This window comes from Coregonus lavaretus (assembly GCF_964263955.1).
Source record: "Coregonus lavaretus genome assembly, contig: HAP1_SCAFFOLD_3805, whole genome shotgun sequence".
Lineage (NCBI taxonomy): Eukaryota > Metazoa > Chordata > Actinopteri > Salmoniformes > Salmonidae > Coregonus > Coregonus lavaretus.
This window is the reverse complement of record NW_028164674.1, coordinates 7886-32500: the sequence shown is the minus strand read 5'-3', so window position 1 is coordinate 32500 and position 24615 is coordinate 7886. Positions and strand designations below refer to the sequence as shown.

The 24615-nt window shown below is 45.6% G+C and overlaps 1 pseudogene across 1 annotated transcript; it reads right to left on the bottom strand.

The window, feature by feature from the left end:
• Nucleotides 1–11040: 11040 nt before the first annotated feature.
• On the bottom strand, nucleotides 11041–23775 carry LOC311116792 (NLR family CARD domain-containing protein 3-like; annotated as a pseudogene). The gene is made up of 5 exons: nucleotides 22004–23775; nucleotides 21571–21742; nucleotides 13197–13370; nucleotides 12894–12940; nucleotides 11041–12261 (listed from the first exon to the last, which is right to left on the bottom strand). The product of its transcript is annotated as an NLR family CARD domain-containing protein 3-like (transcript).
• Between the last annotated feature and the right edge of the window lie 840 nt (nucleotides 23776–24615).

Here is a 24615-nt window from a genome sequence, read left to right as displayed (position 1 = left end):
CACACACACACACACTGAACACACAAACACACACACTGGACACACACACACACACACACACACATACAGTGGACACACACACACACACTGGAAACACACACACTGGTAACAAACACACACACACACACTGGACATACAAACACACACACACACACTGGACACACACACACACACACACACACACACTAGACACACACACACACACACACACACACACTGAACACACACACACACACACACACATTGGACACACACACACACATACACAGGACACACACACTGGACACACACACACACACACTGAACACAAACACACAGGGACACACACACACACACTGGACACAAACACACTGGACACACACACACACTAGACACACACTTATACTGGACACACACACACGCTGGACACACACACACTGGACACACACACGCTGAACACACACACACACTGAACACACACACACTGGACACACAAACACTGAACACACACACACACGCTGAACATACACACACACACACACACACACACTGAACAAACACACACTGGACACAGACACACACTGGACACACACACACTGGCGACATTTCCATGTGGTGGATTTTGATGATAGGAAATCCCATATATCCTACTGGACAGGTCTTTGCTATGGCATCTTCTGTTTGGGTGTCTCAGGTCAGGTCTGAGCCATGATCAGAATGTGTCTCTGTGTCTATTTCCAGCCCTGCCATTTCTACCTGTCCTGATCTAGTGTTTCACCCCTGACCTCCTCACACCGTCTCACTGTCCATGTCTGCTTTTAGCTCCCACCTCTACTTCACTGTGTTATAATGGACCTTATGCTTGTTATGTCACCTCTGGAACCAGTTATCAAACATACTGACCTTTCTGACCCTATCCCATGGCCCTACTTTCTACAACTGAACATTTCAATTCCTCTATGAGTTTTATTTTGTGTCCATTTACTTATGTATTTGTTGTAAATTGGGGTTGTGCCGCAGAGCATCATGGGGGTTTGTATGTGTTGAGATGATCACGTTCCAGATAAATGGTTGAACTGCTTTGTTTGTAAATTGTTGGAGTTTGCCTCTGGCTAAACTTAAATTTTTAAAACAAGAAAATCGTCTGGTTTGCTTTATGTAAGGAATTTGAAATGATTTATACTTGTACTTTTACTTTTGATACTTAAGTATAATTTAGCAATTACATTTACTTTTGATACTTAAGTATATTTAAAACCAAATACTTTCAGACTTTTACTCAAGTAGTATTTTACTGGGTGACTTTCACTTTTAGTTGAGTCATTTTCTATTAAGGTATCTTTAATTTTACTCAAGTATGACAATTGGGTACTTTTTCCACCACTGGAGTTAACATCGTCATGGACGGCAGAAAAGGACTCGAGACGGACATCGGAGCGGGAAAACAACGTGATTAAAAAGGAGGAATATACAGTGATTAAAGGATAGGACATTAATTCAACTGTGAAGACAAACCTTTTAATTAAATCTGCTAAATGAGCGAACTTAGGAGGAAACGTCAGTGAGTGAAGTGAATGAAGATCACGTGACTGAGGAAAATATTGCTTTGGTTGAGGACAATATTGAAGTGAGTGACAATCAGGAGCTTATTGAGAAATGAACAATTATTGGAATTGTTGGAAACATTGGACAGTTTGATGAAAGTATTGAGCAGTGGAGCTCATATACAGAACAGTTTGAATATTTTGTTCTTGTAAATGACATGGATGAGGACAACATTGTGCCGACATGTTTTAGTGTAATGGGGCCAAAGACATTAAATTTACTAGGCAGCCTGCTACAGCCAGACAGAACAGGTAATAAGACGTATGGGGATATTGTGGAGATACTTAAAGGAAATGTTTCACTAGAACCACTAGTTAATGCTGAAAGGTTCAGGTTCCACAGGAGACATCAGGAAGAGGGAGAATCAGTAACAATGTTTGCTGCTGCATGTCACGATCGTCGTATACAGAGGAGGACCAAGGCGCAGCGTTGCAGGCAAACATACTCTTTATTTAGAGACACGATCAAAAACAACAAAACGATAACGTGACAGTTCACGGTCTAACACAAACCGACTAGAAACAAGATCCCACAACACAAAAGGGAAAACCGACAGTTTAAATATGGCTCCCAATCAGAGACAACCAGCCACAGCTGACACTCGTTGCCTCTGATTGGGAGCCACTCTGGCCAACATAGAAATACAAACTAGAACTCCCAAACATAGAAATACAACACATAGAATGACCACACCCTGGCTCAACATATAGATTCCCAGAGCCCGGGTGTGACAGTACACCCCCCCAAAGGCGCGGACTGCGACCGCGCCTCAACTAGAACCAAACAGGGGAGGGCTGGGTGGGCATTCCTCCTCGGCGGCGGTTCTGGCTCCGGGCTTTCCCACCACCCTCCAATCATCCCCCCATAGCGCCCCTGGTCCGGTCTGGCCCCGCTGGCTGGAGCTGAACTGGACATAGTAGGAGCGGATAGCTTCAGCTCCGCTGTGGAGCAGCCGACCGGTACCTGATCAGGCACCGGTGACCCAGGCACGGGTTGTGCTGGACTGACGACGCGCACCCCTGGCTTGGTGCGTGGAGCCGGAACGGGCCGGACCGGGCTGACGACTCGCACCCCTGGCTTGGTGCGTGGAGTAGGAACGGGCCGGACCGGGCTGACGATGCGCACCCCTGGCTTGGTGCATGGATTAGGAACGGGCCGGACCGGGCTGACGATACGCACCCCTGGCTTGGTGCGTGGAGTAGGAATGGGCCGGACCGGGCTGACGATATGCACCCCTGGCTTGGTGCGTGGAGTAGGAACGGGCCGGACCGGGCTGACGATGCGCACCCCTGGCTTGGTGCATGGAGTAGGAACGGGCCGGACCGGGCTGACGATGCGCACCCCTGGCTTGGTGCGAGGAGTAGGAACAGGCCGAGCCGGGCTGTGGAGATGGATAGGAGACCTGGAGTGAAGAGCTGCCACAACCCGTCCTGGCTGAATGCCTACCTTCACACACTCTGTGTGAGGCATCAGCACAGGACGTACAGGGCTGTGTACCCGTACTGGCATAACAGCACGTGACACTGGCGCAGGATATCCGGGACCGAGGAGAGGCACTGGAGGCCACGAGCGCTGAGCCGGCACACTCCGTCCTGGCTGCATGCCCACCTTCGCACAACACGTGCGGGGTGCTCGCACATGACTTACCGGACTATGCCGGACCACTCGTGGCACAGCGCGCAGCTCCGCATACCGCGGAACCTGCCCAGTCTCATGCTGCCATGCCTGAGTACGGGGAGTTGGCTCTGTTCTCCATCCAGGCTCCGCCAACCTGCCTTCTGGCCCCCAACACCCGGTGGCCTCCTCTCCTAATCTTCCAATACAACCTGTGGCAGCCTCCTGCTGCCCAGTCGCCCATGCCGTGTGCCCCCCCCCCTAAAAAATTATTGGGGGTGCATCTCGCCTGTCCGACCATGGCCCGGTTGACGCCGCTTCTCCACTCCTGCCTGGGTCTCCCCCTTCATCGCCTTCCGGTACCGGACGGCCTCCTCCTTCGTAATCTGCCCCCAGCCGAGGACATCCACCAGCGTTACCTCCTGCGTGTGTTCCTGGACACGCTGCTTGGTCCTGGTTTGGTGGGATCTTCTTTCACGATCGTCGTATACAGAGGAGGACCAAGGCGCAGCGTTGCAGGCAAACATACTCTTTATTTAGAGACACGATCAAAAACAACAAAACGATAACGTGACAGTTCACGGTCTAACACAAACCGACTAGAAACAAGATCCCACAACACAAAAGGGAAAACCGACAGTTTAAATATGGCTCCCAATCAGAGACAACCAGCCACAGCTGACACTCGTTGCCTCTGATTGGGAGCCACTCTGGCCAACATAGAAATACAAACTAGAACTCCCAAACATAGAAATACAACACATAGAATGACCACACCCTGGCTCAACATATAGAGTCCCAGAGCCCGGGTGTGACACTGCATTAAAGAAACTACCAGAACACTGAGTTTAATGCTGTGGGCTACGGAGTGAAGCTACACAAAAGAGACTGTTGACTGAAATTCATCTGACCTTGGCAAAGGACATTGAAATCAGTGTGTCCATGGAACTAGCTGCTAAAGAGGCTCACCAGTTGAGTTCATCAGGAACTTAGTGGGTTCATCTACCAATCCTAATCATCAGCTGATACATTTTAATCTCATACACAGGGTAAACTTCCACCTAGGAAACATAGTTTAATGAACATATTAACCTCTCTTCTGTGTGATCTATGTAATCAATGTAAGGTTCTGTATTTTGATTTTTCTCAGTTCACCTTGTGTTCTTGAACGTAGCCCTGTTTCTTTGTGTTCTTGAACGTAGCCCTGTTTCTTTGTGTTCTTGAACGTAGCCCTGTTTCTTTGTGTTCTTGAACATAGCCCTGTTTCTTTGTGTTCTTGAACGTAGCCCTGTTTCTTTGTGTTCTTGAACGTAGCCCTGTTTCTTTGTGTTGAAAACATGCGAAAACATGCGAAACCTTGAGGGCCATGGAGAGCCTGGTGGAAGAGGCAATGTCTGAGTCCCTCACAGCTTGAAGACGGGGATTTGGAGACTGATGGGGGTGTCGGGTTACAAAAGGCCCCTGAAAAGGAGAACAATGCTGATTCTGCTTTTTTTCTAAGAAAAACATTTTTATAATAATTATACATTTATTGTTTAGTAAGGTGTAGTTTTGTGTAATAATAATGTTTATTATACATAGGTTTAGTAGTAAACATTAGTGTCATAGTTTAATATTCAATATTGTATAGTGAACTTTAATAATTTGTATATGTATGCTTACATTTCTGAAGTAGCAATTTAGAAGAAAATAAAAGGTTTGAAAGAAAATTGTATTTACCTTCAATGAATTACAGCTCTCTCTCTCTTTCTCCGTCCCTCCCCTATCTCTCTCTCTCTCTCTCTCTCTCTCTCTCTCTCTGCTCTCTCTCTCTCTCTCTCTCTCTCTCTCTCTCTCTCTCTCTCTCTCTCTCTCTCTCTCTCTCTCTCTCTCTCTCTCTCTCTCTCTCTCTCTCTCTCTCTCTCTCTCTCTCTACACAAGAGCCACTGGTTCTTTGGGTTGTGTGTGTGTGTGTGTGTGTGTGTGTGTGTGTGAGCGTGTGTGGTGTTTCTTTAAAACAACTGTTTTGTAAACCTGTTTACCCTTTTAGAAAGAGTTCTCAGCTATCCATATTGTAATGGTCAACAGCTTTCTCATCTAGGGAGTCCCTTACACACAAGGGAACTATATGTACACATGAGGTCCCCCAAGTGTCTTTGAAACTACTTTTTTTTAAACCTGTTTAACCTTTTAAAAATAGCTCTCAGGGGGGGTGTCCGGGAATGTCCGGGAGGCGTCCGAGGATGGAATGTCCAGTGGATGTCTCGGTCAATTAAATACAAAAAAAGGTAATTGTATTCTTAAAGATGTCCCGTTTTACTGCTGACCTAAACAGATCCATTTGACCCCATAAAAGAGCGTCCGTGGGATGTCTCAGTCAACCAAGAAAAAAGACCCAGAGGACCAGAAGGCCTGAAGACATACATCTTAAAGAGACTCCTTGAATAATTTATTCCTCATGGACCATTTTGAAGGTGAGTTGAATTTTCAATATGATGAAGGCTTTTATATCTAACTATGCATATATATATATATATATATATATATATATATATATATATATATATATATATATATATATATATATATATATATATATATATATATATATATTATTTATGTTGTATATTATAAATGAATATTTTTAATAATGTATTGTATAAAATTATATAGTATATAATGAATGAGATGTTGTGTTATTGATTTTTTTAAACGAGAATGGACTCTACCTACATATGTATATATCCTACTGTTTATACCAAACAAATGTCAATTTTATGTGACATGTCTCAAGGTGTCTCAGAACCCATGAAAATGCATGCCAAACCAAGTCTCTACTCAAGAGTGGACCACTTGCTCCACCTAGTTGATATTCAGTTACATCACAGTTATAGAAAAATACTAGTCAATTGATTGTGTGTGTGTGTGTGTGTGTGTATCTAGAATGTTAGTATAATATATATATATATATATATATATATATATATATATATATATATATATATATATATCTACCTACATATGTATTTATCCTACTGTTTTTACCAAACAAATTTCAATTTTATTAGAAGTGTATAATCAAGAGTGGATCACTTGCTCCACCTAGTGGATGTTCAGTTACATCACAGTTGTAGAAATAAATTACCTAGCACGATAGTATACTATTCTATATCCCTCTCTCAATGGATAACAATTTACTCAATGGATAACAATGGTTTTTTAAATATTTAACAGTATTTCAATATTTGGTTTTTGCAGACATTTTAAGACTGGATGACATACAATTTTCAGGTAATTAATATTATTATTATTATTTTTTTTATTTTTTTTAAGGGGGTAGATCAGCTTAATATTGCAGATAGATTGTAACTTCTATCAATGTAATTGTCTGCATCACTTCCAGTCCCCCATGTTTTTTATATATACACACACACATATTTAAATTTACGTCATTTAGCAGACGCTCTTGTCCAGAGTGAGTGAGTGCATACATTATTTTATTTTTTTCTCCATACTGGCCCCCCGTGGGAATCGAACCCACAACCCTGGCGTTGCAAACGCCATGCTCTACCAACTGAGCTACATCCCTGCCTCCCATTCCCTCCCCTACCCTGGACGACGCTGGGCCAATTGTGAGCTGCCCCATGGGTCTCCCGGTCGCGGCTGGCTACGACAGAGCCTGGATTTGAACCAGGATCTCTAGTAGACCACTGCGCCACTCGGGAGATAATACACATACACATACATATACACACATATATATATACATATATATACATATACATATATATACATAAATACACACATATATACACACATACAGTGAGGGAAAAAGGTATTTGATCCCCTGCTGCTGTTTCTTCCATTTGCGAATAATCGCACCAACTGTTGTAACCTTCTCACCTCGCTGCTTGGCGATGGTCTTGTAGCCCATTCCAGCCTTGTGTAGGTCTACAATCTTGTCCCTGACATCCTTGGAGAGCTCTTTGGTCTTGGCCATGGTGGAGAGTTTGGAATCTGATTGATTGATTGCTTCTGTGGACAGGTGTCTTTTATACAGGTAACAAACTGAGAATGTGTACTTCCTAATATAAAAGGCTTATCAGGACTGATAAGAAGACAGGATGAAGTAGCATGCTGTGTCTCAACTAACAATGTTATGCAGACTTTCTTTAGAAAAGGTGAAGGTTTGTCTGCCAGACCTACCAGGAGAATCTGGACATTTTCTGTGACTTGGAGACGATGTGGTGGTAAAGGATTAAGGAAGTCATTGATGGACAACACCCAAGTGGGAAGGTTAGTAATAGGTGTTGATGGCTACCTTGATGGAGGGCCAAGTAAGAGAGAGAGATTCCTAGATCTATATGGACCATTGTAGGACTTTTCTAACGCAGAGGAGGAAGGTGGCACCGCTTCGGCGGAGCATTGTTTTGTTTTGTCTGTGTGTTTTTGCAGCAGAGACTATTGGTACGCTGATAGAAGAATACACTCCACAGAGAGATGGTGATAAATGGAGAAGGACTCTGCATGATCATAGAACTAGTGAAGGAAGAAGGTTCATGCATCATCACCCAGTCTACACCAACGGAGGTATGGATAGAGGGGAGATTGAACAGGTATCAGGTCAACCGATGCTACAGATGGCTACGAGGAAACTGACGATCTGGAGATGATAGTAGGTATATACACTGCTAAAGTGATAGTATTGAGAATGCATTGAGATAATGATCTGTATTTATTTTCAGGATGAGGAAAGTCATAATTGAATTATGAATGTTTATAATGTATGTTAATATAAGTATAACTTTCAGTCAACAGTCTCTTTTGTGTAGCTTCACTCCGTAGCCCACATACTAGTCTGTCTCTAATGATGTCGTTTAGAACAGCATTAAACTCAGTGTTCTGGTAGTTTCTTTAATGCAGCAGCAAACATTGTTACTGATTCTCCCTCTTCCTGATGTCTCCTGTGGAACCTGAACCTTTCAGCATTAACTAGTGGTTCTGGTGAAAAATGTCCTTTAAGTGTCTCCACAATATCCCCATACGTCTTATTACCTGTTCTGACTGGCTGTAGCAGGCTGCCTAGTAAATTAAATGTCTTTGGCCCCATTACACTAAAACATGGAGGCACAATGTTGTCCTCATCCATGTCATTTACAAGAACAAATTATTCAAACTGTTCTGTATATGAGCTCCACTGATCAATACTTTCATCAAACTGTCCAATGTTTCCAACATTTCCAATTATTTTTCGTTTCTCAATAAGCTCCTGATTGTCACTCACTTCAATATTGTCCTCAACCACAGCAATATTTTCCTCAGTCACATGATCTTCATTCACTTCACTCACTGACGTTTCCTCCTAAATTCGCTCATTTAGCAGATTTAATTAAAAGGTTTGTCTTCACAGTTGAATAAATGTCCTTTCCTTCAATCACTGTATATTCCTCCTTTTTAATCACGTTGTTTTCCCGCTCCGATGTCCGTCTCGAGTCCTTTTCTCGAGACGGACTACCGGCCATACGTCGGGACTACCGGCCGTGGTGACTCCTTGCTGTCCCCAGTCCGCCTGGCCTTGCTGCTATTCCAGTTTCAACTGTTCTGCCTGCGGTTATGGAACCCCTACCTGTCCCAGACCTGCTGTTTTCAACTCTTAATGATCGGCTATGAAAAGCCAACTGAGATTTATTCCTGATTATTATTTGACCATGCTTGTCACTTATGAACATTTTTGAACATCTTGGCATGGTTCTGTTATAATCTCCACCCGGCACAGCCAGAAGAGGACTGGCCACCCCTCATAGCCTGGTTCCTCTCTAGGTTTCTTCCTAGGTTTTGGCCTTTCTAGGGAGTTTTTCCTAGCCACCGTGCTTCTACACCTGCATTACTAGCTGTTTGGGGTTTTAGGCTGGGTTTCTGTACAGCACTTCGAGATATTAGCTGATGTAAGAAGGGCTATATAAAATAAAATTGATTGATTGATTGATTGATTTTCTGCCGTCCATGACGATGTTAACTCCAGTGGTGGAAAAAGTACCCAATTGTCATACTTGAGTAACAGTAAAGATACCTTAATAGAAAATGACTCAACTAAAAGTGAAAGTCACCCAGTAAAATACTACTTGAGTAAAAGTCTAAAAGTATTTGGTTTTAAATATACTTAAGTATCAAAAGTAAATGTAATTGCTAAAATATACTAAAGTATCAAAAGTAATAGTACAAGTATAAATCATTTCAAATTCCTTACATAAAGCAAACCAGACGATTTTCTTGTTTTTAAAATGTACGTTCAGCCAGACAATTTACAAACAAAGCATTTGTGTTTAGTGAGTCTGCCAGATCAGAGGCAGTAGGGATGTTCTCTTGATAAGTGTGTGAATCGGACCATTTTCTGTCCTGCTACGCATTCAAAATTTAACGAGTACTTTTGAGTGTCAGGGAAAATGTATGGAGTAAAAAGTACATTATTTTCTTTAGGAATGTAGTGAAGTAAAAGTAGTCAAAAATATAAATAGTAAAGTCAAGTACAGATACCCCAAAAAACTACTTAAGTAGTACTTTAAAGTATTTTTACTTAAGTACTTTAAACCACTGGTTAACTCTCTTTCTTAGCTAGCTGGACTATGCACTTGCCTCTGCTAGCAATACACTGTGCTAACATTAGCCTAGACTGTACCCCAGAAAATAACAGTTTTAAACAGTTGTAAAAACCCACTTCTTCCAGACAGAATAGTTCCTGTAGATTCAGACTAACTCATCACCAATCTTTTGTTATGTCTCGTGGGTTTCATAACCACGTCTGTACAACAATTCAATAATGATGAGACAGGAGACAGGAATCAGTTCAACCATTTATCTGGAACGTGATCATCTCAACACATACAAACCCCCATGATGCTCTGCGGCACAACCCCAATATACAACAAATACATAGATAAGTAAATGGACACAAAACAAAACTCATAGAGGAATTTAAATGTTCATTTCTAGAAAGTAGGGCCATGGGATAGGGTCAGAAAGGTCAGTATGTTTGATAACTGTTTCCAGAGGTGACATAACAAGCATAAGGTCCATTATAAAACAGTGATGCAGAGGTGGGAGCTAAAAACAGACATGGACAGTGAGACGGTGTGAGGAGGTCAGGGGTGAAACACTAGATCAGGACAGGTAGAAATGGCAGGGCTGGAAATAGACACAGAGACACATTCTGATCATGGCTCAGACCTGACCTGATATACCCAAACAGAAGATGCCATAGCAAAGTCCTGTCCAGTAGGCTATATGGGATGTCCTTTCATCAAAATCCAACACATGGAAATGTGTCCAGTGTGTGTGTGTCCAGTGTGTGTGTGTGTGTGTGTGTGTGTGTGTGTGTGTGTGTGTGTCCATTGTGTGTGAGTGTGTGTGTGTCCAGTGTGTGTCCAGTGTGTGTGTGTGTGTGTGTGTGTCCAGTGTGTGTGTGTCCAGTGTGTGTGTGTCCAGTGTGTGTGTGTGTGTGTCCAGTGTGTGTGTGTGTCCAGTGTGTGTGTGTGTGTCCAGTGTGTGTGTGTGTGTCCAGTGTGTGTGTGTGTCCAGTGTGTGTGTGTGTGTTTGTGTGTGTCCAGTGTGTGTGAGTGTGTGTGTGTCCAGTGTGTGTCCAGTGTGTGTGTGTCCAGTGTGTGTGTGTGTGTGTGTCCAGTGTGTGTGAGTGTATGTGTGTGTGTCCAGTGTGTGTGTGTGTGTCCTGTGTGTGTGTGTGTGTCAGGTGTGTGTGTGTCCAGTGTGTATGTGTGTGTCATGTGTGTGTGTTTCCAGTGTGTATGTGTGTGTGTCCAGTGTGTATTAGTGTGTGTCCTGTGTGTGTGTGTGTGTGTGTGTTTGTGTGTGTGTGTGTCCAGTGTGTGTGTTCAGCCTGTGTGTGTGTGTGTGTGTGTGTCCAGTGTGTGTGTGTGTCCAGAGTGTGTGTGTGTCCATTGTGTGTTTGTGTCTAGTGTGTGGGTGTGTTTGTCCAGTGTGTGTCCAGTGTGTGTGTGTGTGTGTGTGATCAGTGTGTGTGTGTCCAGTGTGTGCCAGTGTGTGTGTGTCCGGTGTGTGTATGTTCAGTGTGTTTGTTCAGTGTGTGTGTGTGTGTACAGTGTGTGTGTATCAAGTGTGTTTGTGTGTCCAGTGTGTGTGTGTTCAGTATGTGTGTGTGTGTGTCCAGTGTGTGTGTGTGTGTGTCTGTCCAGTGTTTGTGTGTGTCCAGTGTGTGTGTGTGTCCAGTGTGTGTGTGTGTCCAGTGTGTGTGTTTGTGTCCAGTGTGTCCAGTGTGTGTGTGTGTCCAGTGTGTGTGTTTGTGTCCAGTGTGTCCAGTGTGTGTGTGTGTGTGTGTGTCCAGTGTGTGTGTTTGTGTGTCTAGTGTGTGTGTGTGTCCAGTGTGTGTGTGTCCAGTGTGTGTGTATCCAGTGTGTGTGTGTGTCCAGTGTGTGTGTTTGTGTCCAGTGTGTCCAGTGTGTGTGTGTGTGTGTGTGTGTGTCAGTGTTACCAAGGTTATTATTTACAGATTTATTGATGTTTGACACAGGGACACTGAGGACACCATACCCCAAAGTTCAAAGGAGTCATCATGAACCCTAAACCCTGGATAAAGGGGCTCAGTGAATGTGGAGTGGAATGTGTTCAGGTGGGTCAGTGTGTCAGAGGAGACTCTGTAGAAGGACAGAGTGCCGGCTGGCCAGTCCAGATACACTCCTACTCTGTGGGAGCTGGAGGAGGGGACGTCTATGGTAGTGGACTTATTATTGTGCCTGGCAGAGTAACTGTTGTCAGAGCAGATCAGACTCCAGGACTTGTCATTCCATCCAATCCTAGAGTCATCACCCCCTCCTCTCCTGCTGATTCCTTTATATGTCACTCCTATACCAGCCCCTCCCCCATTCCACTCTACCTCCCAGTAACAGCGCCCAGTCAGACCCTCTCTACACAGCACCTGTCCCCAGTCCTCAAATCTCTCTGGGTGATCAGGATACGGCTGCTTCTCTCTCCTCCATGTCAACTTTCTGTTCTCCTCAGACAGAGAGACGAATCTGTTTACTGTGTTTAGGTCCAGTGTGAGATCACAGACATCTGATGGATGAAACCAGACACAATATTAGAAATCATCATCATTCACATTAGAACGTTAACTCACTTTTCACTAATTCATTTAATGTAGATGTTTCTAGGTATCAAAAGGAGAAGTTCAGGTAACTTGAGACTTGTTCAGTGATCATATGTTATACTGTATGGTAATATAAAACACACTTATTCCCATTAATTACACACACACACACACACACACATCCTGAACACACACACACACTGGACACACACACACACACACATTTCTAACGTAACACGAACACGCCACACACACACACACAGACATTAATTACATTCACACACACACACACACACACACACACACACATCCTGAACACACATACACCCTGAACACACACACACACACATCTTCATGCATGCATGAATGAACACACACACACATTTCTAAAGTAACACAAACACGCCACACACACACACAGACACACACATTGTCAAAGCAACTCTTTGTAAACTTTGGTGTCCCTGATTTGTGCTTCTGTAGAACTACAGCTGATATTTAATATGACCAAGTAAGTAATGATGGTGGTCTTTGACTTCGACTTCACATGAATTAAGACTTATTCTTAGTCATATTCTTCACAGCAGTCAACACTCACATTTTCTAAGTCCAGGTTTCATTGTGTTCTCTCCACCATGTTCCACACTGTAGCGGTAAGCAGAAGAACAGACAGTCATTGAGGGATACACTTGAACTCACACACACACACACACACACACACACACACACACACACACACACACACACACACACACACACACACACACACACACACACACACACACACACATCACACAGTCTTTATATAACTTAGTCCAAGTGGTGGTCAGAATGTTTGTCTTAACTAGCCTGATAACTCCAACATGTCTGATATGAACATTGACATAAACCCTCTACATACTTGAGTTTCTCCAGTCTGCAGTGTGGATCCTCCAGTCCAGCAGAGAGCAGTCTGACTCCTGAGTCTCCTGGGTGATTGTAGCTCAGGTCCAGCTCTCTCAAGTGTGAGGGGTTTGACCTCAGAGCTGAGACCAGAGAAGCACAGCCTTCCTCTGTGACTAGACAGCCTGACAGCCTGCAAAGAGTCAAATCATGTTAAAAGCACACTCCTATTCTTTGGTAGTCAAAATAGTGGCAGTATATTTTTTCAACATTTTATTTTATACCAGTGTCCTGAATCCTGCCATATCTACAGTGGGGGAAAAAAGTATTTAGTCAGCCACCAATTGTGCAAGTTCTCCCACTTACAAAGATGAGAGATGCCTGTAATTTTCATCATAGGTACACGTCAACTATGACAGACAAATTGAGATTTTTAATGAATTTATTTGCAAATTATGGTGGAAAATAAGTATTTGGTCACCTACAAACAAGCAAGATTTCTGGCTCTCACAGACCTATAACTTCTTCTTTAAGAGGCTCCTTTGTCCTTCACTCGTTACCTGTATAAATGGCACCTGTTTGAACTTGTTATCAGTATAAAATACACCTGTCCACAACCTCAAATAGTCACACTCCAAACTCCACTATGGCCAAGACCAAAGAGCTGTCAAAGGACACCAGAAACAAAATTGTAGACCTGCACCAGGTTGGGAAGACTGAATCTGCAATAGGTAAGCAGCTTGGTTTGAAGAAATCAACTGTGGGAGCAATTATTAGGAAATGGAAGACATACAAGACCACTGATAATCTCCCTTGATCTGGGGCTCCACGCAAGATCTCACCCCGTGGGGTCAAAATGATCACAATAACGGTGAGCAAAAATCCCAGAACCACACAGGGGGACCTAGTGAATGACCTGCAGAGAGCTGGGACCAAAGTAACAAAGCCTACCATCAGTAACACACTACGCCGCCAGGGACTCAAATCCTGCAGTGCCAGACGTGTCCCCCTGCTTAAGCCAGTACATGTCCAGGCCCGTCTGAAGTTTGTTAGAGTGCATTTGGATGATCCAGAAGAGGATTGGGAGAATGTCATATGGTCAGATGAAACCAAAATAGAACTTTTTGGTAAAAACTCAACTCGTCGTGTTTGGAGGACAAAGAATGCTGAGTTGCATCCAAAGAACAACATACCTATTGTGAAGCATGGGGGTGGAAACATCATGCTTTGGGTCTGTTTTTCTGCAAAGGGACCAGGACGACTGATCCGTGTAAAGGAAAGAATGAATGGGGCCATATATCGTGAGATTTTGAGTAAAAACCTCCTTCTATCAGCAAGGGCATTGAAGATGAAACGTGGCTGGGTCTTTCAGCATGACAATGATCCCAAACACACCGCCCGGGCAACGAAGGAGTGGCTTCGTAAGAAGCATTTCAAGGTCCTGGAGTAGCCTAGCCAGTCTCCAGATCTCAACCTCATAGAAAATCTTTGGAGGGAGTTGAAAGTCCGTGTTGCCCAGCGACAGCCCCAAAACATCACTGCTCTAGTGGAGATATGCATGGAGGAATGGGCCAAAATACCAGCAACAGTGTGTGAAAACCTTGTGAAGACTTACAGAAAACGTTTGACCTGTGTCATTGCCAACAAAGGGTATATAACAAAGTATTGAGAAACTTTTGTTATTGACCAAATACTTATTTTCCACCATAATTTGCAAATAAATTCATAAAAAATCCTACAATGTGATTTTCTGGATATTTTTTTCTCATTTTGTCTGTCATAGTTGACGTGTACCAATGTTGAAAATTACAGGCCTCTCTCATCTTTTTAAGTGGGAGAACTTGCACAATTGGTGGCTGACTAAATCCTTTTTTCCCCACTGTATATCAATGAATGTATCATTATTAGAAAAAATCATAATATTGTGTGTAGAGAGAAAAATGTATAGTACGAATATTTGAGTAGACTGACCAGACCAGTTTAAAAAGCAGTATCAGTCAAAAGACAGACAGTGAGGTATCAGATTTAGATTGTATTGAGTATACAGTCCACACCATATATATTTTGACAGTGAAGCTAACATTTTAAATGTAGGCTCTGTACTGTAAAAAAAGGCTCTGTACTCCAGCATTTCGGATTTGAGATCAAATGTTTCATATGAGGTGACAGTATATAATGTCACCTTTTATTTGACGGTATTTTAATACATATCTGTTTCACCATTTAGAAATGAAAGCACTTTATGTATCTAGTATCCCATTTGAAGAAGTCATAAGTATGTTGACCAATTCACTTACAGTGTATTAAAGTAGTCAAAAGTTTAGTATTTGGTTGTAAACTCGTTCGTTGCATTTGCAGTTTGTTTTGGTTGTGTTTTGGGTTATGTTTTGTCCAGTAGTAACTGAATGGTGGATGATGACTGGATTAATCTTCTGTCTAAGTGAGTAGATAACATGTTTCTAAACACTACTAAATGAATCCTGATGATGCCATGATTAAGAAAAATCAGGAATGAATCATGAATAATAATGAGTGAGAAAGTTACAGAGGCTACAACAAAACATGCTAACCTCTAACCATTACCAATCCTTGTTCCTCTGTAACTGTCAAGGTAGATGTAGGTGGGTGTGGTGGTGGAATCAGGCGCAGGACGCAGAACGTTAGTCCAACAGACTTTAGTTGATGCACACGAAAACAATCACAAACACACGCCCTGAGGCGAGACTCCGCACGTAGGCGAAAATAACGGGCGCACTAACAGGTGCGACAAAAACACTCCAAACAATGGAGAATATAGCTCAACCGAGCAAACAGTAGAAATCCAGCCTACCGGCACGACAGTAAAACAATCACACACAAACACTAGACAAACACAACGAGAACTTATAGGACACTAATTACACTAAACGATAGCAGGTGTACACCAATCAGACAAAAGCAAACGAACATAGAAACATACAACGGTGGCAGCTAGTATTCCGGAGACGACGAACGCCGAAGCCTGCCCGAGCAAGGACGAGATGCAGCCTCGGCCGAAACCGTGACAGTACCCCCCCCTTGACGCGCGGCTCCAGACGTGCGCCGACTCCGGCCTCGGGGACGACCAGGAGGACGCGGAGCAGGGTGCGTCGGGTGCCCACGATGGAATTCCGTCAGGAGAGACGGGTCCAAAATGTCTCTCCTCGGCACCCAGCACCGTTCCTCCGGGCCGTACCCCTCCCACTCCACTAGATATTGGAGACCCCCCATCCGACGTCTCGAATCCAAGATGGACCGCACGGAGTACGGCGGTGCCCCCTCGATGTCCAATGGGGGCGGAGGAGTCTCCCTGATTTCACTTTCTTGGAGTGGGCCAGCTACCACCGGCCTGAGAAGAGACACATGGAACGAGGGGTTAATACTCTTATACTCAACAGGTAGTTGTAATTTGTAACACACCTCGTTCAACCTTCTCAGGACTTTAAATGGCCCTACAAACCGCCGACCCAGTTTCCGACAGGGCAGGCGGAGGGGCAGGTTTCTGGTAGAGAGTCAGACTCGATCACCAGGTGCGTACACCGGTCCCTCACTGCGGTGGAGATCGGCGCTCGCCTTAGGACGTCGGAGGGCCCGCTGCAGGTGGACGTGTGCAGCGTTCCATGTCTCCTCCGAGCGCCGCGCCCACTCATCTACCGCAAGAGCCTCGATCTGGCTCTGCTGCCAAGGTGCCAGAACCGGCTGGTAACCTAACACACATTGAAAAGGGGTTAGGTTAGTGGAGGAATGGCGTAGGGAATTCTGGGCCATCTCGGCCCAGGGAACGTACCTTGCCCTCTCCTCCGGCCGGTCCTGGCAGTATTTTCTAAGAAACCTACCCACATCCTGGTTCACGCGTTCCACCTGCCCATTACTCTCCGGGTGTTAACCCGAGGTGAGGCTCACCGAGTCCCCCAACCGCTCCATAAAAGCTCTCCAGACTCTGGAGGTAAATTGGGGACCTCGATCAGACACAATATCCTCGGGTACCCCGTAGTGCCGGAACACATGGGTGAATAGTGCTTCGGCGGTTTGCAGGGCAGTAGGAAGGCCCGGCATAGGGAGCAAACGACAGGCCTTAGAAAACCGGTCCACAACGACCAGTATAGTGGTATTCCCCTGTGAAGGAGGAAGGTCAGTGAGGAAATCCACCGAGAGGTGAGACCATGGTCGTTGTGGAACGGGCAGGGGTAGTAACTTACCCCTAGGCAGATGTCTAGGCGCCTTACACTGGGCGCACACCGAGCAGGAGGAAACATAAACCCTCACATCCCTCGCCAACGTGGGCCACCAGTACTTGGTACTAAGACAGTGCACTGTCCGGCCGATACCAGGGTGTCCAGAGGAGGGTGACGTGTGAGCCCAATAGATCAATTGATCCCGAACCTCGAGCGGAACGTACTTCCGACCCTCTGGGCATTGAGGTGGACTAGGGTCGGTGCGTAATGCCCGCTCGAGTTCAGCATCGACCTCCCACACTACCGGTGCCACCAGACACGACTCCGGCAGTATGGGAGTGGGCTCCACGGACCTCTCCTCCGTGTCATTCCGCCGAGACAGCGCGTCTGCCTTACCGTTCTGTGACCCAGGGATGTACGTGATCTTAAATGTGAACCGGGTCAAAAACATATTCCACCTCGCCTGGCGAGGGTTCAGCCTCCTCGCTGCCCGGATGTACTCCAGGTTACGGTGGTCCGTCAAAATGAGGAAAGGGTGTTGAGCCCCCTCAAGCCAGTGCCTCCACACCTTTAGGGCCTGTACCACGGCTAACAGCTCCCTGTCCCCCACGTCATAGTTTCGCTCCGCCGGACTGAGCTTCTTGGAATAAAAGGCACAGGGGCGGAGTTTAGGTGGCGCGCCGGACCGTTGCGACAGCACGGCTCCTATACCGGCCTCTGACGCGTCCACCTCTACCTGAAATGGCAAAGAGGGATCCGGATGCGCCAGCACCGGAGCCGAGGTAAACAGGTCCTTCAGCCTCCCAAACGCCCTGTCCGCCTCGGCTGACCACTGCAGACGCACCGGACCCCCCTTCAAAAGAGACGTTATGGGAGCTGCCACCTGTCCAAAAGCCTGGATAAACCTCCGGTAATAATTCGCAAACCCCAAAAACTGCTGCACCTCCTTCACAGTAGTTGGCGTTTGCCAATTACGCACGGCTGACACCCGGTCTACCTCCATCTTCACCCCTGACGCAGACAACTGATAACCCAAAAAGGAGACCGACTCCTGGAAGAACAGACACTTCTCTGCCTTGACATACAGGTCGTGCTCCAACAGTCTCCGCAACACTCGGCGCACCAGGGCCACATGCTCGACTCGGGTAGGCGAGTACACGAGAATGTCATCGATGTACACGACCACCCCCTGGCCCTGCATGTCCCTGAAGATCTCATCCACGTATGATTGGAAAACTGAAGGAGCGTTCATCAACCCGTATGGCATGACAAGATACTCGTAATGGCCCGAGGTGGTACTAAAGGCTGTCTTCCATTCATCGCCCCCCCTAATGCGCACCAAGTTGTACGCGCTCCTGAGATCTAATTTAGTGAAGAAACGCGCCCCGTGCAATGACTCCGTCATGGTCGCAATCAGCGGGAGTGGATAACTGTACTTCACCGTGATCTGATTGAGACCACGGTAATCAATGCACGGGCGTAATCCTCCATCCTTTTTCTTCACAAAAAAGAAACTTGAGGACGCAGGGGAAGTGGAGGGCCGTATGTATCCTTGTCTCAGAGATTCGTCTATGTACGTCTCCATAGCTCTCTTCTCCTCCTGAGACAGAGGATACACATGGCTCCGTGGGAGCGCAACTCCTGCCTGGAGGTCTATCGCACAATCTCCCTGCCTATGGGGAGGCAACTGCGTCGCCCTCGACTTACTGAACACAATAGCCAAATCCCCATACTCAGGGGGAACGTGCAATGCGGGCACCTGGTTTGGACTCTCCACCGAGGTAGCCCCTACGGAAACGCCTAAACATCGACCCACACACTGGGCAGACCACTCCATCAGAGCCCTCTCCTGCCACGAAATAGATGGGTTATGGGTACTCAACCAGGGCATGCCCAGCACCACCGGATACGCAGGCGAGTCGATCAGAAATAGCTGGATCATCTCCTGATGACCCCCCTGCGCACACATCCTAAGTGGCGCAGTGACCTCCCTGATCAAGCCCGCACCCAACGGACGGCTATCTAGGGCATGAACGGGGAAGGGAACGTCAACAGGGAGAAGGGGAATCCCTAAGGCTAAACAAAACTTCTTATCAACAAAATTCCCAGCCGCGCCTGAATCTACCAGCGCCTTATGCTGGGAATGAGGTGCTACCTGTGGAAAACGCACAGATATACAGAAATGTGCAACAGAGAGCTCTGGGTGAGTGGGGCGCCTACTCACCTGGAAGGACTCCCCAGTGCGGGACCTGTCGTCCTCTCCCCGAGGAGGCCATCCCCAGCACCTAGCCGCGGTGTGTCCTCCCCGACCACAGTTGGTGCAGGAGATGGACCCCCTCGTAAGCCGACCCCTCCTCTCTCTAGCGCCAGCGCCCCCGAGCTCCATGGGGCACGGCTCGGAGGCGCTGGAGGGTGAAATGGACGGACCCCCCTCGGAACGTCCGCGGGTAGCTAGCAGGGTATCCAGCCTGATGGACATGTCGACCAACTGGTCGAACGAGAGGCTGGTGTCCCTACAGGCCAGCTCCCTACGGACGTCCTCGCGTAGACTACATCGGTAGTGATCGATGAGAGCCCGCTCATTCCACCCTGCATCCGCCGCTAGGGTACGGAACTCCAAGGCGAACTCCTGGGCACTCCTCTTCCCCTGCCTGAGGCAGACCAGACGCTCCCCCGCCGCTTTCCCCTCCGGGGGATGGTCAAACACTGCCCTGATGCGGCGGGAGAACTCGTCGTAGGTGATGGTGTTAGCGTCGACTCTCCTCCACTCTGCGTTGGCCCATTCCAACGCCTTCCCGGAAAGGCAGGAGATCAGGGCGGACACGCTCTCGTGTCCCGAGGGCGCCGGGTGCACGGTGGCCAGGTAAAGCTCCACCTGGAGAAGGAATCCCTGACACCCGGCCGCGGTCCCATCGTAGGCCCTCGGGAGCGAGAGTCGAACTCCTCTGGGTTCCGGAGCGGGAATGGGCTGAGTGGCCGATGGTGCGGGCAGGGAGGATGGCGGTGGAGGAGTCCCTCTGGTCTCCCAGCCTCGGATGGTGGTGATCACCTCCTGCAGTGCGGACCCCATCCGCAGGATCTGGTCATTCTGTTCGCGGACCCTGTCCTCCAACGTCGCCTGTGCTGCTGCGGCTCCTGCTGATTCCATCGAGAATGGTGTGTGATTCTGTCAAGGTAGATGTAGGTGGGTGTGGTGGTGGAATCAGGCGCAGGACGCAGAACGTTAGTCCAACAGACTTTAGTTGATGCACACGAAAACAATCAAACAAACGCCCTGAGGCGAGACTCCGCACGTAGGCGAAAATAACGGGCGCACTAACAGGTGCGACAAAAACACTCCAAACAATGGAGAATATAGCTCAACCGAGCAAACAGTAGAAATCCAGCCTACCGGCACGACAGTAAAACAATCACACACAAACACTAGACAAACACAACGAGAACTTATAGGACACTAATTACACTAAACGATAACAGGTGTACACCAATCAGACAAAAGCAAACGAACATAGAAACATACAACGGTGGCAGCTAGTATTCCGGAGACGACGAACGCCGAAGCCTGCCCGAGCAAGGACGAGAGGCAGCCTCGGCCGAAACCGTGACAGTAACTTTCTCATTCATCATCAATCACGATTCATTCATGATTATTCATAATCATGGTAGCATCCACATGAATGTAGAAGTGTTCAGAAACATCTTCTATTTTTACTGACAATACAAGTGAAGTGACTCCAAAATGACAGGACATTATTCACCATTCAGTTTCTATTGGGAAAAACATCATCCAAAACACAACCAAGACAAACTGCAAATGTATTCAACAAGTTTGTAGAATCACAAGCTTGATGAAATCACTGCAGGCAAATAATATTGGACCAAACACTAAACTTTTTACTAAATTAATTTGTCCAAATAATTACGACTTTTTCAAATGGGAGAACTACATACATTAAGTGCTTTCATTACTAAACGGTAAAATATATATGTATGAATACCTCTAACTAAAAGGTGACATTCTGTACTGTTGCCTAGAATGAAACATTATATCTCAAATCCAAAATGTTGGAGCATAGCACCAAATGTAAAACTGTAAGCTTCACTGTCCAAACACATATGGTGTGGACTGTGTGTGCCTGGTAAATACATGTGGATCTGGTGAACAGTTATCACTTGTTGACCAACTACAGGAATACTGACCTCAGAGTCTCCAGTTTACAGTGGGGATTCCAGTCCAGCAGAGAGCAGCTTCACTCCTGAATCCTTCAGGTCATTGTTACTCAGATCCAGCTCTCTCAGGTGTGAGGGGTTTGACTTCAGAGCTGAGACCAGAGAAGCACAGCCTTTCTCTGTGACTCCACAGCCTGACAGCCTGACAGAGAGATCATCATTATTTCACAAACTGTTAATTTAACACCAGTAGTGTAGAAGGACAATGGCAGATGCATTTGGTTTATTCTCTTAAACAACATATAGATTCATCTTCTGTCTCCTAGAATTGTATGGTCATATTGTTATACTAATGTGAACATCAATGCATTGATTCAATATGTTTTTCAATAATACATATATTTCTCTAAACTGAATATTTCTTCCTGATGATTAGTACTTAAATGTCATTTTATGTACTCACAGAGCAGCTCTGGAGGCTTTGACCACTGGCAGCAGCCTCAGAAGACCTTCCTCTGATCTGGAGTATTTCGTCAGGTCAAACACATCCAGCTCCTTTTCTGAAGTCAGCAACACAAAGACCAGAGCTGACCACTGTGCAGGTGACAGTTTGGCTTTTGAGAGACTTCCTGATCTCAGGTATCTTTGGATCTCCTCCACTAGAGAATGGTCATTCAGTTCATTCAGACAGTGGAACAGATTGATGCACCTCTCTGGAGAGGGATTCTTCCTGATCTTCACCTTGATGTACTTGACTGTTTCTTCATGGCTCTGTGAGCTGCTTCTTGTCTTTGTCAGTAGACCTCGTAAGTGCTTCTGATTGGACTCCAGTGAGAGGCCCAGAAGGAAGCGGAGGAACAGGTCCAGGTTTCCTGTCTCACTTTGTAAGGCTTTATCCACAGCACTCTTGTAGAAAGTAACTTTACGCTTGTGTCTGAACCTCACAAAAAAGTGTCTGGATGTTGATTGAGATTCATCCATTAGATTATCATTGTTGTTGATGAATGAGAGGAACACATATACAGCAGCCAGAAACTCCTGAATGCTCAGATGCACGAAGCAGTACACCTTTTCATGGTACAGCCCACATTCCTCTTTAAAGATCTGTGTGCACAATCCTGAGTACACTGAGGCTTCATTGACATCAATGCCAGCCTCTTTCAGGTCTTCTTCATAGAAAATCAGATTGCCATTCACAAGCTGTTGAAAAGCTAGTTTTCCCAGTGACAGAATGCTCTCTTTATTCCAGTGTGGACCTGTCTCTTCTTTCCCAAGATACTTTTCATTCTTCTGTTTGGTATGAAACTCCACAAGGTGTGTGTACATCTCAGTCAGAGTCTTGGGCATCTCTTCTCTCTGGTCTGTACTCAACATGTGTTCAAGGACTATTGCAGAAATCCAACAAAAGACTGGAATATGGCACATGATGTGGAGGCTCCTTGATGTCTTTATGTGTGAGATGATTCTGCTGGCCAGGTCCTCATCACTGAATCTCTTCCTGAAGTACTCCTCCTTCTGTGGGTCATTGAACCCTCGTACCTCTGTCACCTGGTCAACACACACTGAAGGGATCTTATTGGCTGCTGCAGGTCGGGTAGTTATCCAGAGGAGAGCAGAGGGAAGCAGATTTCCCTTGATGAGATTTGTCAGCAGAACATCCACTGAGGTTGACTCTGTGACGTCACAACAGATCTTGTTCTTCTGGAAGTCTAGGGGCAGTCGGCACTCATCCAGACCATCAAAGATTAACAGAACTTTGAACTTGTCGTAGTTGGAGATTCTTGATTCTTTGGTTTCGATTGAGAAGTGATTGAGAAGTTCAATCAAAGTGTGTTTATCCCCGTTCATCAAATTCAGCTCCCGAATAGGGAATGAAAATACAAATTGGACATCCTGATTTGCTTTTCCTTCAGCCCAGTCCAGAATGAACTTCTGCACAGAGACTGTTTTTCCAATGCCAGCGACTCCCTTTGTCAGCACAGTTCTGATAAGTTTGTCTTGTCCAGTTAAGGGTTTGAAGATGTCGTTACATTTGATTGCGGTCTCTGGTCTTTCTTGTTTCCTGGTTGTTGTCTCAATCTGTCTCAGCTCATGTTCATTATTGACCTCTCCTGTTCCACCCTCTGTGATGTAGAGCTCTGTGTAGATCTTATTGAGAAGTGTTGGGTTTCCTTGTTTAGCGATCCCCTCAAATACACATTGAAACTTCTTCTTTAGATTAGATTTGAGTTCACGTTGGCAAATCACAGCATGCTCATCTGAATCTAGAAATAACACAGAGGATATTAATTTTACATCTGTTTTAATGCCTACAGTATTCTAGGACTGTTATAACATTTTTAAATTATAATCATTTCTTCGCTTAACTGACTGTATAAATCTGTAAATGTTTTCATAATGCATTACACACTGGAGTGACTGATTTATATCATTTCTCTCTCTCTCTCTCTCTCTCTCTCTCTCTCTCTCTCTCTCTCTCTCTCTCTCTCTCTCTCTCTCTCTCTCTCTCTCTCTCTCTCTCTCTCTCTCTCTCTCTCTCTGTCTAAATTCATCAAAACAACACATCCCTGCTGCTACTTGATGAGGTCACTAGGTGTTGTGTTAAGGCTGCTACAATATCATTGAGTTACACAGCTACTTTAGCTGTACTTTAGCTACAGCTTTTAAATGTTCTAAAACAGCATTCAACATGAGGCAGACATCTCTTACTTTTCTCCAGTGTGTCAGCAAGCTCCTTCTGGTTCATTTTCCTCAGGACATGCAGTGTGATCTTCAGAGCCCCCTCTCTGGCACTGCTCTCCTGCTTCTCATCTTCAGCATCCACCACTTCCTTATCCTGCTTCTGACTCTCAAAGCCTTCTGGGAGTTCTGGACTAAGAATCCTCTTGAACATCTTCAGCTCGTTCTTCACAAATGTCACAGTATTCTCTTCTAGCAACTGAAATAAATCAAGTAAATAAGTTAAGCAAGAGACTAAATGCTTTCTCATTAACACATGAATGAATGATTGACAGATCAACTTTACTTGAGGTAAACAAAAACAAATGTACATAACAGGACCACATACACTGAATA